At 36.8% G+C, this 14,475-nt stretch overlaps 1 pseudogene; it reads left to right on the plus strand.

The window, feature by feature from the left end:
• Positions 1-1,105: 1,105 nt before the first annotated feature.
• On the plus strand, positions 1,106-2,363 carry LOC101557650 (eukaryotic translation initiation factor 3 subunit E-like; annotated as a pseudogene).
• The last annotated feature ends 12,112 nt before the right edge of the window (positions 2,364-14,475 follow it).

Consider the following 14,475-nt stretch of genomic DNA (forward strand, 5'->3'; position numbering starts at 1 on the left):
AATTTCTAGAGAGCACAGTATTTTTTCTCTAAAGAGATGCCTGTAAGCCAAATAAGTGTGGAAACCTCTGAATACAAATGAGGTATACTCATGGGGAATCAGAAAAAATTACCTTGGTTTTCTAGTGAGGTGAGGTGGGCTTATATATGGTTCTTTTAAAAATGACTTCTACTTTCTTGGTCATATTTCAATTGCATAATAAATTCAGAGGGAACATTGGCTATAAATATGAATGCTGGCATGCTGCACTCATTACTTACTACAAATATTTAATCTGAGAAATTGTTTCTGTTACTAGCCTTGCTTGTTTAAACTTCTCAAAAATTGTGGTCAGTGATGCAGCTCAGTTGTTAAGTGCTTGCATCCTTCATAGTATGAGGTCCTGAGGTCAATCCCTTGCACATCCCTATCTCAAATTTAAAACTAAACTGTGTCCTTAACTTATTTTCATTTAAAAACTTTTATTGTTTTTTATTTTTCCCTCTCCAGGCTGTGGGGCTGGGAATATCACCTTAGCACAGTATGGGATTAAATTAGCACCCTCATGCTTATCTGGCAAAAACACTAAGACATCTTCTGAGTCCAATACTTTTCTTGGTTTAATACCTGTGTCTTTAATTTCTGATTAGTTTTTTGCTCAAATATCTTGTCAGGAAATAGAAACATGAATAATTCTTTTTAAAAGGCAGATGCTTTGTTTATGCTCTGGGTACTTATATGAAAATATGTAGGTTAGGATAGAGGGGACAGGAAAATGGTGCGTCTGAAGTTATTATAACAAAATCAACACAGAAATTTAAAGGGGTTGCCTGTCCCAAGATAGACCATTAAGCTTAATTTCTTTAAGTAAGTAGAAATGGTGGGTGGGGTGAGATATAGTATAGTAGGTAAAGGTACTTACCTTTCATGTGGCTGACCTGGGTTCAATTCCTGCCACCCCATATGGTTCCTCAAGCCCCACCAGAAGTGATCTCAGGGCACAGAGCTAGTGGCACCCTGAATAAAAAGAACGTGTAGACGGCTCTTTTCTGCTTGGCAAGGTGGCAGAGAAGTTCCTGACTACTTGTACTGCACACTTCTTCTGAGATCAGTTCAGGCTTTTCCACTGCTTAAGTTTCTTTACATGTATAGGTGTTTTTTCAAAAAAGAATTATAGGGAAAGTGACATCTTCTTAGTGACACCAACATGATATACCTGCTATGAATGTAAAAAACACCTTTACTTTGATAATATTCCTCATTCTTTGAGGAAAAAAAGAACCATAGTTGTTGCACACCTGAAAAAGCTTCAGGTATACGTGAAATCAGCTGTGATGGTTGAAGGTCATAAAACTACAAGACAAAGGTAATCAACTAGAATGATTAGATGCTAATAGACTACTTGATGGATAAACATGGTTTCAGTCAAGAACATAAGAAGGATACAAAATTCCTGTGTGAGTACGGAAATTACTCTGGAGCAGCAGAAAATCTTTACTTCTTTAGAGTCTCCAGCAACAGAAAAGCTTTGAGTTTGCTCTGGGGAAAACTGGCTCCAGAATCTTTTTAGGCCTCTTAAATCTTAATGCAGTATTGGAATGTAGTCATGAAAGACCTTATATAATTAAAAAGCATCTATAGATAATAACTTTTTGAATCCTTCACTTATCTCTGCAGCAAAAACATGGTTCATTCACTGGTCTCTTTGTTTTCTTCAAAAACCCCAAAGGGTGTAGGTAACATTATTGATCTCTTTCTTTACCACCCTTCATATATTAGTGCAATCCAAGCAATGTGTCCATCTATTCTCTGCTATTTGGTTATAGTAGTCATAACTACTCAGAAAAGCCAGCAGGTGCTGAAAGTTCTGGTCAAAGTAATTCAACAGGAGTCTTAAATCTACAAAGACAAAATTACAGTGTGTTGAATTCTTATTAATGTTAACTCTGACTTTAATGAGGCTCAGAAAAAGTGAAGAAAATATGAATCAGTCCTTGTGACTGACTTATCAGTGGTTTGTTTTGAGGGTTTCATTGAAAATGCCTATGTCTTCATACTTGAGAGTTGTTGTCACAGCCACAAGTGTATCAGTATTAACATGTTGGCAGATAAATTGAATATGACTTCAGAAGAAACTTGAGATAAATTTTAAATTTCATTAGAAATGTAATGCAGGATACCACGATTGATTCTTAGTTGGGTCCTGTGGTTTTGGGTAATAATGTAGTCTTACCCTATTAGCAGATTATTAAGAAAATCAAAAGCTTATTATTTAGAATCCAAATGTTGGCAATTAATGTTGAGAAGAAAATCATAATAGTATTTCAAAAAATCCAAAATGGTCAGCTAAAGACTCTGGTTTCTACAGAAGAATAGAAAAGAAGAGATTTTTAAAAATTATGAAAGATTGATGTTGGAATATTAAATGCCATTAAAAACCATGATGAACAACTTTGTAAAGCACATTGTTTAAATAAAGATAAAGAGGAGGATGAATAAAGTTTAAAAATGAGAGCAAATTATTAAGCTCAGATGAGGGTTTGAGGAGTGTAGAATGGGGGTCCGGAAATGAAAAGAGAGCCAGAGAGGGAAAAATGTTCAGCCTTTAAGACATTTGCTTAAGTCCAGGAAACTAAGGATTAATCTTGTAAAAAGTTCTTCTGTTGTTGAACTGAAAAAATTAAGTCACCCAAAATTTCTCAGCTCAAAAAAAATTATAAAAGATGAACTAATAAACCCATTATATAGAGTGTGAAATATATTTTTCACAATTAAAATATAGAAAATTAATTGACAATTTTTAATAAAATTTCCTCCTTTCTTAAAAATAAAAGGGACAGAAACATGCAGCTTGAGAAGAAGCTCAAATGTACATGTCTCTTATGTGCAGAATCCGAAGTCAATCCCCAACAGCACATGGTCCCCCAAGTACACCAGGATAGTTCTTGTCTTGTACACATCCCAAAAGTATATATTATAATACAAAATGGAATGTTACTTGGGGGCTCTGATTTCCAGGATGGCAATATAGAGCTCACAAAACTGAAGTGTCAACAGCTCCTCAGTATAATCAATCTCTTGGTGTAGAACCTATAGTGAATTCAAGACAGTTTAAAAGCAAAACAAGTGACCAAGTTGGTTCCTGCTGGTGAACTACATAGTTGCACCTTCCTGAATGAGGAAATCGTGCACAGAGTCAGCCTGCACCACTTTCTGTCCCTACTCAGTCCCTGACTTCCAGCTTCCCATGACACATTACAGGACAGGTCACTCTTTAGACTCTTTTTAGATTCAATTCTCCAGGACATCAACCCAGACTGAATTTTCCCTGAAATAGAATCCTAAGAGAAAATTCAAAGAAAGAGCTAAAATCTCTATTTTCTATTTCAATCAAAGAGAAAACATCACAGCTTTGGGGCAGGCACTTTTTGATTATTTCTACTCCTTGCACATCTGTTTGCTTGTTTCTCCCGAGTGATCTGATTTACTCCATCTGTTTTTATAAATCTTTTTTTTAGTTGATTAAGACATTGTGATTTATAATACCAGTGTACCTACTTCCCTTTCTGAGGTCCCCAATGCCTCTCCCTTTTTAATGCCCACCCCCATCTCAATTTTGTGGGTCTGTTCTCCCCTTGTGTTGCCTTTGACCTCTTGTTGCTACCTTACTATGTACCATTAAGTCTCATATATGAGAGATAGTATTCTGTATCTATCCCTTTCCTTCTGAATACCCAATCGAAGTAGCAGAATTTTGTTTTGCCTAAGACCCAGTCTGGTATTCATGAGTCTTCTGTTTGTTGTGAATGGCAGCCCTTGGGCTATTCCCCTTCCAAAGAGAGGTGTCCATGTCAAATCAAAGTTACTCCAGGGGTGGAAGGAAGCTAGCAATGGTTGATCCATTCCCATGGCACCAGCTACTGCCTATCTACCAGATTATACCAGCTTCCACCACACTGAGCCAGAAAGGACATTTGGGAAGCTCTTGGGCAGCATGGGATTCCTTATGATCTTCACTTGTTACTCCCTCCCCTGCTTTAGTCTTCCAAAAAGAAGGCAGGCAGACACCAACTGGGGGGATGAGATCATTTGTTCAGTTCCATTCTAATCCCATCTATGTGGGGCTTTTATGGGAATGGCATGATCTCCTTAAAATTCTTCATTTCTGCTGGGTCAGCTGCAGAAAGAAGTGGAAGGAGGGAGGAGTAGAGGCTATGTTCTATGAAGACATCATGGTTAAGTTTCTAAGTTCTTCCTGTTAAGAGATGTGTTCTGTGAAGAGGAAGTTATGGACTTTAAAGTCAGGCCGGTCTGAGTTCAAATCCAGTTTCAGTTATTGCAGTAATAAGGTGAGTTTAGGTAGCTTGTATTTATAGTATAAAATAAAATAGATATGCTATATATTTGTAATAAAATAATCCAGAATCTTGGTGGTCAGCAATAACAAATGTTTGCTTCTCAATTCAAGCTACCTACCAATTTTAAGTCAGCTTCACTTCTGTTTGAAGTTTTCCCTATCTTGAGAATAGGCTAAAGGACCAACCTCTATCTATTAAATGAATCTTATGCGGGGAGGGGGGGAAGGAAAAGGAGACAGTGTAGACACATAGTAGTTTTTTCTCACAAAGACATTTCTGCTCTTTTCACTTCGATCAAATAGTACTGCACAAATGAGTCATATAATCAAGTCTAACACCAATAAAACAGGTATACTAAGTCATCTTCTAAAAGAGACAAGTATATTAACCATAATATAACTCATCACAACCACCTCCTGTGTGTCCTTTCAAAAATGGATTTTAGTGGTCAGAAAGGGAGCACAGCAGATAAGATGTTTGCCTCGCATGTGGTCGGCCCAGGTTCATTCCTTGACTCTAAATGGTCTCCCTAGCATTGCAAGGAGTGATACCTGAGCATCAAGCCAAGAGTAAGTCCTGAGCACCACCAGGGGTAGCCTTAAAACTAAAAACAATTGATTTTAAAATAGTTATCACATTGCAGAAGTTAGATAAGTTGGTTACCTTTCACAATTTATATATACAAGTACATAGCAAAGAAATTTACAGCCCTTCAGAATTATTCAGTAACACTCGGATGCAGATGTGCCCATGTTAATTGCTTCTCTTGGGAAACACTCACACTTTAAGAATGACATTATACACTATAACCATTAAGTCTTTAATGGTAAAATTTTCAGACTTGATCATTTGCTGCCCTGTACCTTCTTGCCTCTAGCCTTCTAGTTAAGATCGCTTAATCTTTCCCTGTGGGTTAGCACTAGGAGCAGCTCTTTCACAGAAAGACTCTATAACCACAGAACACACTCCGTGATTCAGCGCCAAGACTGCCCTGACAATAATTCCATGCGACATATAAAGTCAGAGTTCCCACATGGTTCCCTCCCCAGTTTCCTCCAAAGCTAACCTGTCAGAAAACTGATCCCTACTTACTTTCTATAAACATAACTTTTTAGAACCTCCTGCCTCGAATTTTCTGTTCTCCAGTCTTCATATATAAATTTAAAAACATTACATTTTCCCCACGTGCCAGAAAACTTTTGCCTCCAATAAGACCCCTTTTCCCTTCTGGAATGCTGCCCACTGTGGTACTCTGTGTCCCCTGTGCTGCACTGACATCTTGGTCCAAGTTAGTAATGTTTTGGTGATCCTGAAACCTACCACACTCTAGCTCAACAACAGGAAGGGAATAAGGTACATGTTAAACCTATGAGTCACTGCCACCAAAGTCAGGCCGGGATGAAAGTCCAGAAATATTTTTTCCAGGCACAAAACCATAAGGCATCTTTTTCGGCCATTAGGGTCACCACAGTTGCCCCTTCAGGAAGTCTCACACTAGCTTTTCAATGGCAGGAAACTGAGAAAGGAACCAAAATCCTAGGAGTACATGTCTGTGGTTATCAAACTAGGGTGAGGGTGTCTGGCTTCCTTGAGACAGTGTGTATATAAAACAAGGGATCCCGAATGGCTGAGAGGCACATGAGAAAATGTTCATCACTAATCATCAGGGAGATGCAGATCTAAACAACAATGAGATATCATCTCACACCACAGAGACTGGCCCACATCCCAAAAAATAAAAGCAACCGGTGTTGTCATGGATGTGGGGAGAAAGGGACTCTCCTTCACTGCTGGTGGGAATGCCGACTGGTTCAGCCCTTTTGGAAAACAATATGGACGAATCTCAAAAAATTAGAAATTGAGCTTCCATTTGACCCAGCAATACCATTCCTGGGAATATATCCCAGAGAGTCTAAAAGGTATAGTAGAAATGACATCTGCATTTCTATGTTCATTGCAGCACTGTTTACAATAGCCACAATCTGGAAAAATCCAGAGTGCCCCAAAACAGATGACTGGTTAAAGAAACTCTGGTACATATGCACAATGGAATGAATACTATGTTGCTGTCAGAAAACATGAAGTCATGAAATTTGCATATAAGTGGATCAACATGGAAAGTATCACGTTGAGTGAAATGAGTCAGAAAGAAAGAGACAGAAAGAAAGAGACAGACATAGAAAGATTGCACTCATATGTGGAATATAAAGTAGCTGAGAGGTACAAGCTTGCAATGATGCAATTTCTGGCAGATATTTCTCTAAACTTAGTTACTAAAATACTAAAATACAGAAATACAAAACTGTGTGGCTGCTAGTGCGGCTGCTTGACTTCATATCTCTTCATTCTCAGCAATGGAAAACAAATTATCAAATGCTTCCTTTTCAGCAGGTCCGACTTTAGGGGGGAGAAACTCCAAACAATAATAGTGAGATTTTTGTTGAAATATTGAATGCAATCAAAGTAAAGTGAAAGTAAAGTGAAATTTATCAGTTACACAGGCAGGGTGGGGGGCTGGGGAGGTGGGGGGTTGGGGGGGAGGTATGCTGTGATTCTTGGTGGTGGAATATGTGCACTAGTGAAGGGATGGATGTTCAAGCATTGTATAACTGAAACTTAAACCTCAAAGCTTTGTAACTTTCCACATGGTGATTCAATAAAAGAATAAATTAAAAAAAAATAAGGGCTCCATGAGGAAATTTTAATTTTTCCAAATAATTCCTAGGATGCTTAGTGAATCATCTTTTACTGTCTAAAACTGATAACTAGGCCAAAAGTTCTCCCCAGACCAAAAGAAGAGCCAGTTAAGCTTACCCTCCTACTCCTGGAGTTTAATCCACCCCAAGTTTACATAGGAACATTGTAAGCTGGAAAAGTGTGATTTGTTTCATGCAAGGAGGTCAGTGTTCGTTGTAAGAGGTTTCTTTCTCCCTATACCAGTGTCAGAGAGAGTTGCTTCATTCTCATACGTAATAGTTTAATATTAAACTACCATCACCAGTGAACCCAAGTCCTGTAACAGTCCAAATACAATAAATTGTATCTCACGGACTGGAGCAATAGCATAGCAGGTAGAGTGATTGCCTTGCATGCGGCCAACCAGGGTTTGATTCCCAGCACCCCACATAGTCCCCTGAGTGCCGCCAGGGGTAATTCCTGAGTTTAGAGCCAGGAGTAACCCCTGTGCATTGCCATGTGTGACCCAAAAAGTACAACAAAAATAAATTTTATCTCATGTAGTGGATCAAAGCAGATGTCAAGTTCAACAGAGAGTTCAATCACTTTCATCTGTAAGTGAACCAGGGATTCTGGCTTCTCCCAGCTTGTGGCCTTATCATTTCCAGGGTCATCACTAACAACCAGTCATTGTAAGTGCAAAGAGTGCCTGGAGCAGGTTATCTTGTTTTCCTTTTAATTGTACTTTAGTTGTTATTATTGGCAATAGTACAATATTGTTTTATACTTAAGTGCTGCTACATTATTTCCATTACCAGAGTGCCAGGATCCTGAGACCCTCACGCTGCGTCAGCACCTTCAGATAACAGGTGAACAGACCATATGTCATTTCCATAAGGAAATTCCTAGACCGTTTTTCTCAACCTTTTCTTAGTTTTAGCCTCCTCCCAAGCTTCTCTTTTTCCTGTAGTTTTCCCAGTTCTACCAGTCTTAGACCCTGGTCTTATGCCATGACATGCACCCCTCTATTTACACTGTTTTGATCATATGGTCTCCTGTTGAGAAATTATGATCTATTCCCTTATTTTGTTTCTTTGTATTTCACAAATGGGTGAGATCATCTGGTGTTTATCTTTTTGTTCTGACTCACTTAATTTAGCATGGTTTTCTCTAACTTAGTCCAAGTTGCAACAAACTGCAATGCTTTTTTCTTTTCTCATGCTGAATATTATTCCATTATATTTATATATGTATATATAAAATATTTCAATTAACATATATATGCTTATATATGTATATATGCAGCCTTTTAGGTAAATATTTTTGTATTCTTGGAGTAGATGTCCAGAAGTGGAACTTCAGGGTCAAACTGAAGGTCTATTCTTAATTTTTTGAGAAGTCCCAAACCCTTGTTCAGAGAGGCTGGATCAAGTAACAGGCCCACCAACAGTGGATAAGAGTTCGTTTTCTTGTACAGCCCTCCCAATATGGAATGTTTCTAGATATAAACTACGTTTGATATAGACTACTTTTGCTGGTTTGAGACAGGTCTGCTTCTTACTTTGGCTTGGAAGTATCCTATATCTCTTCTGCTCATATTTCTTAGTAAAATCTAGTTACGAGGGCAGATTTAAAATCAAAGAACTTTGTAGATTTTAATTCCTCGTTATGAGACTAACAAGCTATCCGTGGCGTATTCAATATGCCAAAAACAGTAACAAGTCTCACAATGGAGACGTTACTGGTGCCCACTCAAGCAAATCGATGAACAACGGGGTGACAGTGACAGTGACAGTTTCTGGTTAGAATGTTCTTTTCAGAAACATCACCTTAATATTAAAGGTGAGCACAAATTTGAGTTAACTTTATCCGTGAATGCCATTTACTTAGTGCCTAGTGACAAGGAAAAGACTCCAAGAAGTTGTATCTATCATCTCACCCTTTAGAGTGTGATTGTGACTGAACTGAAGAATCTCAATCTTGTCTTGAGATTGTCTTCCAGAGAAAAACAAATTTTGGCTGAACCCTTTGAGCATCCTGACATATTTTCACCAGTAGGGGAGAGGAGATGCTTCAAAACCCAATGTCTGGTGCTTATTTATTGTCTCATTATTTTTGAAGAAGGATAATTAAAATGGATCACTGAACATATTTCTGAGGGACACAACTATCTCTCTGATGGATCTTCGGTACCAAGGGTGGAGTGGCATGGGAATCAGAAATAATTTGACATCCTTTTCAGGTAATCTGGAATACTATCTTTGCAAAACCCTTACATCAACAGAGACCACTGGCATTAAACAGAACCTGGTCAAAACAGACCCAGGATGGAGGAGATAGTCAGGGGTTAGGGCACAGGCAACCTACCTGGGTTGATGGCCCCCTGGTCCCCTGTACCACAGTACCTGAGCACCAATGCAACTTTGAGCGCTAGCATTGACTGACCAAGTCACTGAGAGTGATTCTAGATCACCACAACTTGGGAGGCAACAAAATAAAAATAAAAACCTATGTAATTATCCCTGACAATTACATAGGATAAACCCTGGTTGCATCATTCTGCTAGTTCCCTAACCGCTCCAGAAGATAAGAACCTAAAAAAAGAGAGAAGACCTGTCCACCTTGAAAGGTCCAGAAATTAGGCTTGTGCTGCAAGAGGAAGGAGATGAGCATTAATAGACTTTGAAGTCAAACTGGAGTTTAATTACCAAAAGTGACAAGAAAGTTAGGGAACCAGCTGAAAATGCTATTAAGACACAGGAAATGGGGTGGCTTATTGGAGCATAATTTATAGTGGTAATTGTGAAAAATAAAACCATCACACTCCACTGGGTTGAATCTTCTCAATAAATTGTTAAAGCTATTTCCAAATCATTACCTGTTTATATTTGCCTGATTAAAATTTAACCTTTCTAACTTCAGGGGTGGAGTTAAAACAGGTTCTTTATTCTTTTAAACATGAGCGTTGTAAGTGGGCTAGTAAGTACAGGTAAAAGCTGATTAAACTTTAATTCTGGGTTCTAATATCCCTTGCCCCAAAAGAAAGGTAACTCAAAATGGAGTAGGGTGCTCAGTCAGAGAAAAATTTCTTCTGGGTCTAAGTAGAATTCCACACTAATTGATAGAATAAAAGGGATGGAGTGGTTCCAATTACATGATTCTGCAGAAAACAAGGTCTGCTTCCCCCCAGTCAGGGAGGAAGAGTGAGGGACAGCTAGGATCAGAGCTCAGACGGAGCAGGAGTTGCCATTACCTGAGACTGTGCTAGAAACACTGGATAGCTCTAGAATTGAACAAAAGTAGAAATTTTCTTTTCTTCACTCACTCTTAAAGGTGTGCATTCAACAGACATTTGCTAACATTACAGTATGCCATGCATCCTTCTTATTTGGGGGAATACATCTGTGAATCAACAAAACAATCCCTACCCTTGATGAGTTTGGTCTCAGAATAGAGGGAAAATAAATGAGCATAATATAACATTTACTTTTTCAAACAAGTGAGTGAGTTGACTGGACAGTAGAGCATTCCAGACAGATTGAGTCAAGAGTTTTTCCGAGTTTTGTTTAGGATCTTTCTCTTTCTTTCTTTCTTTCTTTCTTTCTTTCTTTCTTTCTTTCTTTCTTTCTTTCTTTCTTTCTTTCTTTCTTTCTTTCTTTCTTTTTTTCTTTCTTTCTTTCTTTCTTTCTTTCTTTCTTCCTTTCTTCCTTCCTTTCTTCCTTCCTTCCTTCCTTCCTTCCTTCCTTCCTTCCTTCCTTCCTTCCTTCCTTCCTTCCTTCCTTCCTTCCTTCCTTCCTTCCTTTCTCTTTCATTCTTTCCTTTTTCCTTGCTTCCTTTCTTTATTCTTTCTTTTCTTTGGCATTTGGTATTTTTGGTAGTCATTTTTATGTGTTTCTATTTTTTTAGGAACAATGATATTACTGTAACTGGAGTAGACTTTAAGTAGAAGGGCATTTCAGGGGAGATGTGATCAAAGAGGTAAAGACAAAACTCATGGCAAGAACTCTGGTTTGGACTCTGAACAAAAAGGGAAAAATCTATCAGGAGGTTTTAAGCATAAGAGTAATATGATCTGATTCTTTAAAAAGTATCATTCTGATCCCTTGAACTTCATAAAATACTTTATGGAGGGAAATGGCAGATGTAAGGAAATTCATTAAGGGGCTCTGGCTGTTATTTAATAATGGAGACTCACAACAGTAACAAATGAACAGATTTTCATATTTTAAATACACAGTTATTTGAGTTTTCTAATTGCCTGTAAGATGAGAGAAAAATATAGAGATCATAAGTGACTCTTAAAAATTAGTCTAAGTATATAGATATAGGATTGCCAAGAACTGAGATGAGGAAGTGGAGCAGAATGGAAAAAAATTTTTTTCATTGATCAGCCTTATTATGCTAGTTTGAGATGTATACTAGACATCAAAGAAAAGATGTTGACTTTACAACTGGGAATGTAAATCTAGCACTTATCAAAATTTCCTGTGTTGGAGAGATAAATCTAGTATTCCAGAGACTATGGATACTAGAAGCCCTGGCACTAAATGAGATCACCATAGACTGTAAACAGGTAAGGGAACAATAGACTAAGTGATGGGATTTTAAAAGATGAGTCAAAAAAGGAGAAATCAATAAAAGATATGGAAAAGGATGGACAAGTGCAATAGGAGACTAACTAGTGGTGTGTTCTCCAGGGGGTAGGGGGGAACAAAAATATCACACACTAACAAGAAAGGCTCTGGTAACCAGAATAAAACTCTTAGATCAACAGTCATGGGCATGTGCAAAAATTATCTATCTCAATGGATTGGGAAGAGCATAAATAACATCTACTATTTTAGCTAACTTAATTACATAGCCTATTAAATATAATCTTGCCATGATAATGCAGAATTTAACTCAGGAATACAGTGAGCATTATAAAATATATTAGTGTGATTTATATCATGTTATGGCAGTAAGTGTGAAAACCCACACAACTATCTCAGTAGATAGATAAAAGGTACTTAAAGACATCAACACTTATTTATGATTTTGTAAGAAGCCTTTAGAAAAATAAGAGAACTTATTTAATTTCCTTGGGGAACAGCCAGCATGCACATATATTTCTTTATTTCTTTTGCTCTTTTCCAACAGACTAGATGCCATATAAGCAACTTCATATAAGCAACTTCATATAGTCAATCAAGAACAAAATAATATATTTGGTTGAACAAAAGTAGTTTTGGAAATACCAGTATGTAGAAAAAATTTAGTGTGATTTTTAGCTCTTACTGTATATTTTTAAATTTTGAAGGCAAATATAAAGAAATAGGGACAATTAAAGGACTTGTAGAGTTGATATTTCATTTAGCAAAGTTACTGGATACCAAGTTAATTTAAAAAATCAGTAATGAAACCACGAGATCTAAGCTGCAAACACCAAACTTTGTAAAGTACCTGCCAGGTAGCAGGAGAGAGGGGTTGGAGTATGGGAACACAGATGGACGTAAATTGATACTGGTGGTGGGATTAGTGTTGGAAATAGTATATGCCTAAAACTCAACTGTCAACAACTTTGTAAATCACGTTTTTTAATTTAAAATATTTTAATGAAAAAAACATTTTTTCAAATGCAAAATAAAATCAGTACTATATCTATATATAAACCTAATATTAAAATACTTCCTTAATGGTACTAAAAAATGTAAACTTCCTAGATATAAACTTAACATTAGACCTCCGCTACAGCGAAAATACTCTTTTCCAGAGAACTCTAAAATACTACTAAGATAAATTTTAAAATGACAACATTAAGGAAGGCCTTTGCAGGTTGCAGATATTCCATGTTATTAAACAAATTGTCCTCCAAAACTGATCCAAGTTTTTAGTACAGCCCAAGTTTACATACTCAATAATTAATTTTTACAAACAATGAAATAAAAAACAATTAAGGTAAAAATCCAAAAACAGGCAAAATATTAAGAAAAATATTTCAAAAAATTAAAAACATATAAACATTTAATTTTTAAGTAATGGAGTTGATGAGGGAATAAAAATATATATTCAGATTGTGAAATACAATAGTAAATGCTGAAACAAGCCATATACATCTTAAAGCATAACATACAGGACATTACATAGCAGAGGGAAAGAAAATCTTTTCAATGCTAAGTCAATCAGTCACTTCGATGTTTAAAAGCAACCTTTTCTTCATAACCTTATACAAAAATCAATGTCAAAGGGGTTGAGACTCTATTTGTAAAGGCAAAACAGTAAAACTTAGTGAAAATAATATAGACTCGTTCTTTCACAAGATATATCATCATCATCATCATCATCATCATCATCATCATCCTCATCATCATCCCATTGAAAGATATAGAGATTAAATATTAATTAAACAGATATAAAAGTTCTAGTGACAAAGGAAAAGATTCACCGCCTAGATTTCAATAAAGCAAAAAACACCCATCAACAAATGTGCAATTAAGAGAAAAAAACTTTAAGGTCACATAGTGTACAATTTCATGTTAAGTGGAGTAAACCTAAGGGCAGGGCAAAAACTGGATATTCTCACTAATCTATGATACACAAAATCACATGACTAGTGAATGAGAAGTATCATCTGTAAGGGAACCATTGACTCTAAATGAAAAAAATTAAAATTCAAGGAAAAGACAGAAAAGGAGGGGTGAAGCCAAAAAACTGGCTTGAAAGTAACATAGAAAAGAGGTTTAGAGGAATTGTGCTCACATGCCTCATAGAGGTGATATCTCTATTTATCTAAACTTCTAGAGCCAACAATACCGTAAGCATGAGACCCAAACTATAGCAATTAACCTTTAAAAGTTTTACGCTAATTAAACTTAAAAGAATACAGGTTGGGGAGATGAAAAAGAACTTAGGGTTTTTGGTGGAGGGATGCTGTCACTGGTGGTGAGACTGGAAGTGAGAACACTGTATATTCTATCATCAACTTTTTTTTCTATTTTTGGATAATTTTTTTTTTGCTTTTTAGGTCACACCCAGCTATGCACAGGTGTTAGTTACTCGTGGCTTTGCACTCAGGAATTACTCCTGACGGTGCTCAGGGAACCATATGCGACCCTGGGAATCGAACCCAGGTGGGCCGTGTGCAAGGCAAACACCCTACCCACTGTTCTATCACTCCAGCCCTATTTTTGGTTAATTTTTATTTTTATAAAGTTATTCATGATGATTTATTACATTCAATATTCCAACACCAATCCTGCCACCTTTGCATCTTCCCACCACCCAAGCTTGCCCCAAAAGAAGGCCCTAAATAATTTATTTTATATTAATTGTAATTAATAATTTGCTAAAAATTACTGAAAGAATTTTTCTTAGAAGAAAGTGTGTGAAGATTGTTGCATCTCACCCTTGAACCATTAAGTCCTTGTATAAGAGATTACTAGCATGTTGTTAAGGTTAAGCTTTGCATGTTAATATTTTCTTA

The sequence above is a fragment of the Sorex araneus genome, chromosome 2 (genome assembly GCF_027595985.1).
Source record: "Sorex araneus isolate mSorAra2 chromosome 2, mSorAra2.pri, whole genome shotgun sequence".
NCBI lineage: Eukaryota > Metazoa > Chordata > Mammalia > Eulipotyphla > Soricidae > Sorex > Sorex araneus.